Below are 6,000 nucleotides of genomic sequence, written 5' to 3'. Positions count from 1 at the left end.
ATGAAGCTTTAATATCTCTGATTCCAAAGAAAGACAGAGACATAACAGACCCATCTAATTTCAGACCTATTAGCCTGCTTAATCTGGACTTTAAAATACTCACAAATGTGCTGGCTCTACGACTTCAACAAGTTTTACCCAATATTATACATCCCAACCAAGCAGGCTTCATGAAGAACAGATTCTCATCAGACAACATGAGGAAATTAATACATCTAATGTGGCTTGCCTAGTCCAAAAATGTGCCTACAGCTGCTATTTCCCTAGATGCCGAAAAGGCCTTTGATGAGGTGGAATGGAGCTTTCGCTTTTCCACTTTGTCCCATTTTGGGTTCGGTCCCTATTTCTCTCAATGGGTAAAGACATTATATAAAGAACCAAAAGCAGCAGTAATTACCAATGGAGTTATATCACCTTTTTTCAGCCTGTCTAGAGGCACTTGCCAAGGCTGCTCTTCGAGCCCTCTATTGTTTATAATTTGTCTAGAAACACTGGCTGTTAGTATCAGGAATAATGGGAGAATTAAGGGAGTAGAGGGTGGGGGACAGGAACATAAATTGTTGATATATGCTGATGATATTTTAGCTGTAGTGACAGACCCTGAGGCATCTTTGCCACATTTGATGGATACTATTCAGTCCTACTCTAAACTGTCGGGTTACATAATTAATTGGAATAAATTATCTTTGAATTAAACTCAGTCAAGACCTAGGAGAGATGCCCTCGTTAAGCTTTAACCCGGTGTTGCAAAAAATTAAAACAAATTTGGAGAAGTGGCAAAAGATAAAACTTACTCTGTGGGGAAAAGTCAATATTATTAAAATGACAGTAGCTCCTCCAATTTAACTATTTAGTAATGATGCTGCCAATCATGATACCGCCTGCTGTAAACTCTGCGCCCCCAAGGAGAAAGGGGGATTAGGTTTACCAGATCCAAGGTTATATGGCATATCTTTTGAAATGGCTAAATTAGCCAAATATTGGAAAACGACAGACAACAAGCTAGATTGGATGGAGATTGAGAATGAGTGATGTTTACCATTTAGTCCAAAGGAGCAACTGTCTCAACGAAGTAAAACAACAAACCCAGTTCTTGTGCACTCTAAGGAAGTGTGGGCCAAGGTACACAAAATGTATAAGTTGTCGCAATATGTACAGCTATATGCTTATAGCGTTTAATCCTGCCATACATATTGGTAAAACATCAGTGTATTGGAGGCAGTGGCGTTCAAGTGGCGTATGTACTATAGGAGACCTGTACAAAAATGGACAATTAATGTCTTATGAGGAATTATCGCATCAATTTAAACTCAAAGGCAAACAACATTTTTGGAAATACTTGCAAATCAGGGACTGTGTAAAATCACGAATTGGTAATTGTTCAGAAAATGATATTTTGGAATATCTGAATGCGCCACAGGAATGCTGCACAGCCTCACAATTTCATAGACTAACAAACTATTCAGTAAGTGGTGAGTCCTCTTATGTGAAATTGTTACGGCAGAGAGACCTGAGGAGAAATGGTTGGGTGTACTAGCAGACTGTGGAAAGTATGTAAGGAAAGCAAGAGGGAAGTTCACACAATAAAAGATCATGCATAGATATTATCATACCCCGGTGAGATTACATAGAATGAAATTGATGATGATGATGGCTAACATGGAGGATGGGATGACCTCTTGGGATCTTTTTTGGACCTGCACAAGGGCTAATGAAAACCCAACTTAAGAAAGCAGAGACTAAATACAGCATAGCGTCTTTGTCCTTCTGTAGACTGGATTTCCCCCTTTTATTTCTTAATTCCTTTCTTTTTCAAGTTTTATTTTTCCTCTGTGACATGTTGTATGTTTATTCCAAGGTTCCGAAATGTATGACCAACCCTGTACTTATATACTCTGCTATTAAGAATTCAATAAAAATTTAAATGAGAGAAGAAAAAAACACACGGACAAGTCAAAAAGAAATGAGTTGCGGGGGGAAATGCCTAGTTCAAGGGCATAACAGCAGCAATTGCTCAAGGGAAAAACTAAAATCTCTTCCCTTTACAGATCTTATCAGCCTGGCCAGTTGTCTTACCTTCAGGTTAGGTGCATCTGGGAGAAAATCGAGAAAAGGTAGCACAAACCAGTTTTTATTATATCAAAAGGATTTTGACTGTCATTTCCTTGGAAATTCACCTTTTTGATCAGCCTGTGCCTGGAGCACCTATCGCCCTCTGGGGTTAAAGATGAAAGTAAAACACTTCCTTTATACATGGCCAAATATTATTAAATAAAACTAAGGTGAAAGGCTTTGTATAACAAGGACAAAAGATTGCTTTTTGATATTCTTTCCTTTGTAAAACTTGAGTATGAGTTTTAGCTAAGTTCCAACTCTATGCCTGAAGGGGTCACTCCCACACTTCCATCATCTTCTCTCACATTTGGGATTTAATAAGGTCATATGGGCATAAAGTTTCTTTTAAAACTACTTTGGAAAACCATGACTAGCAGCTGCGCGGGAACATATTTTGACTGGGGGGCTGTCTTACTAATGTGACCAGCTTATAGGTCCATGGTGACCAGACGTCCCCATTTTTGGTGGCCTGTCCCCGTTTTTAAATGTGTGTTAAATATTGCTATTTTGAGTAAAGTGTTGTCAGGAAAAAGCTGGGTACCAGAGATGACGTCTCAATCGCGTCATGCTCTTTTTTATACAGTCTGGACTGTACGCATACACATACGTGAGAACACTTCACTGTCCCGCTTAATTGTAGGAATTCTGCTTTATGCTGCTCTGCAGGGTTTGGTGAAATGGTAGGCCTACTTTTAGGCAGCTTTAATAAACGTGATCTTTGTATTTCCATTTACTTTAGTACTGTATCCATTATTATATGGTTATATGGTTTTCACGTTCTTATAAAATGTAAGTTTTTAGGCCTAAGTTTAATCATTTAACCCGAAAAAAATAGTGAGGCTAGTACTGTACCTGGTTACACAGATCGGACTGCTCCTTTAAGGGCTCTTGTCACTAAAAGGACAGGAAAGGACACATTTTACCAACAGGCCTACGTCTGCACGTTAGTTTATTACAGCACAACAACAGTTACATTAAACTGGAATTGTCCCTGTTTTCTTTAATAGTTAAGAACATCGGATAGGCCTATTTCGGCGCTAAACTCGAATTGTCCCCGTTTTTCATTTGAGAAATGTTCCAGAAACAAATGTTCCACCCAAACAAGTTCCTTCCTGAGGCTATTTTGCAGAGGCGCCGTTGCTCCGTGCAGTGCTTAGCACCGCCCAAGATGATTGTGATTGGTTTAAAGAAATGCCAATAAACCAGAGCATGTTTGTCTCCCATCCCAAAATGCTGTGTGGACTAGCCAGACACTCCTTTGCAGGGCTTTGGAGGAAAGTCTGGCAATGTAAGACTACTATTGTTATTTTCTGTCATGTTGTGTTATGTTGTGTTGTGCTGTATTACATTATGTCATATTATGTCATAATATCATGTTGTTATTCTAATCTCATCTCATGTCATGCTGTTGCTGTATGTCATGTCACATGAAGTCATGTTAATTGCATTTCATGCCATATTGTGTTGTAATTAGGGCTGTCAGCATTAACGATCGCGATTTAAAAAAATTAATCGTTTGGCAGCCCTAGTTGTAATGTTATCACATTACGTTGCCACATTAATATGTTGTCATGTCATCATGGTATACTGTTATATTATGTTAGGTCTTACTGTATTATATCACGTCATGTCACATTATGATACATTGTGATGCATTACAGCTCCTAGTGTCCACATGTCGAAATGTTCTTGGACATTGAATCCTAAATCCCAATGGTCAGGCCAACACCTTGCAGGGTAGCCGGCTGCCATCGGTGTGACAGTGTGGGTGAATGGGGGAAAGAGGCAAATCGTAAAGCACTATATAAATACAGCCATTTGCCAATTTGTGTCATGCTATCTTATGCCATGCTACATTATGTTATGTCATATTTTGTCATGCTGTATTGTCATGTTAAGAAATCTCATTTCATGTTATGTCACGTATTGTCATTTCATGTCACATTGTTAGGTTAGGTTATGTCATGTTGTGTTACGTTTTGTTATAAGTCAATCTCGTCTACATTATGTTATGTCATATCATGTTACATCATGTGTGTTATTTTATGTCTATTTCTCCAGGTAAAAACAACCTCAGGCCTCTTTTCACACCTTTAAGTTTTTACACATGATGAAACGTAACAGGTTAAGTTGTATTAACACAGAGCGGTAAGTTGATGCAGCAGACAAATCAAGTTTACATTAGTAGTCATTATTAAAAATCATTTGTACACAAATTATTTCTTTCTGGAGGCATGTTGTCTAAATTAAGCTAAGTTAAGTTAAACATGCAAAGAAACACAACAAATATAAAACATTAGGCTACTTAACACTACTGACGAAATCATCTGTTTATATAAATATTGTTTATTTTACTTTATGACAGTATAATTTAAGAAAAATTATTTCTAAGAATTTGTTCCAAAATAAACAGAAAGGAAAGCAATCCATACAAAACTGAAGTTTTCCCAATGTAATGTGCAGCATAGAAATTTTCACACAGGAGACAAATTTCTTGATTTCCAATCTACGTACAGAGGCTATCATGGTGCAACAATAAATGTAGCTAAACACGAACCCTAAATCAACCATACAAAACTTAAACCCAGATAACATAAATGCACACCCAACATTAACAGAACATTATTAATTTTTATATTTAAAAAAAAAATTTAACAGAACATACATTTTCTTTTCCATGAGCCTTTGCAACAGTTTAAACGACCCCGCCCCTCCCATACAGAAACTTAACATTCTTAGTTATCTCTGCTTAATAAGATCTGTGCACTGCATACATTGTGTGACACTGTCAAAAAGTGAGAGTTGTGTCCATAGACTGTTAATATTAATGGACAAAGCATCCGGTTCGGCGAAGTGATGCAAACACCGGAGTGCCTTAAACCTGCATTCTATCTGAATTCCAGCAGGGGGCGACACGTGCGGTTGCAAAAGGTCGATTTCTGTAGAAGTCTATGAGACAGTGACCCACTTCTCACATGATTTATTACCTCAGTGAACATTTTCATAATGAGTTTATGGTCTCAATCGCTAGTTTTAAGTCTTTTGCACCACAGAATGATGTTCATTTTTTGAATTATGGTCTCTTTGATTTTAAAATCGGTGATAAAGCAGGGGATGTTTTTGGGCGTGGCTACGATGTGGTTGCCAGTGAAAGTGTGTAACGTAACGTAGAGTGTAAGGGCTCCTCCCTCACTCCTCCCTCTCGTCTAAAATCGTCACATCCCCAACCAGGATGGCTGCGCCCGTAATGGCAAACTCGACGACTCCTAGCAGATCTCCACAAACCAATGGGTGACGTCACACATGCTCTGTCCACTAATTTTACAGTCAAAGGTTGTGTCCCTCTTGTCAACAGGTGTTGTGGTTGACTTGCATGTGAAGAAACACTTGGTCTGCTAATGTTGTGGCAAACTTTTGTTCCTTAATTTTAAAGAATTTACAACAAAATCTGACGTCAATTAGACATTTTCTACTGATGAAACCTCACTGTATGTTGTGGACATACTGTATAATACACTTCATTTCAAGTTGTCTTATGATGAACACAGAGGCAATGGGTTCAAGAAAATAACACTAAAATATACTGTTTCAGTTCTATTCACATCCATCGAATTGTTAACTAGGAAAATGAAGTCTCTAAACTTGGGAGTATTTGGCATTTTCTTTCTTGAGGAATGGCAAAAACGATAAACAGAATAGTACCCTGGGAGCTGAGAGCACCGGCTACAGTTCATGCAGCAGATTCACCACAGAGCCCTCTAAGACGAAACATGGGGAAGGTTTCCAAAAGCCAAAAATAAAGAGTCTAAGCCATTTCTCTTCTTGAACAAAGGCTGTCCTTAAATACCTTAATTCTGATTCTAGTGAGATTCTGACAGCTTTTAT

This window comes from Perca flavescens, chromosome 3, assembly GCF_004354835.1.
Source record: "Perca flavescens isolate YP-PL-M2 chromosome 3, PFLA_1.0, whole genome shotgun sequence".
Lineage (NCBI taxonomy): Eukaryota > Metazoa > Chordata > Actinopteri > Perciformes > Percidae > Perca > Perca flavescens.
The sequence above is the reverse complement of the archived record's forward strand: the minus strand, read 5'-3'. Positions refer to the sequence as shown.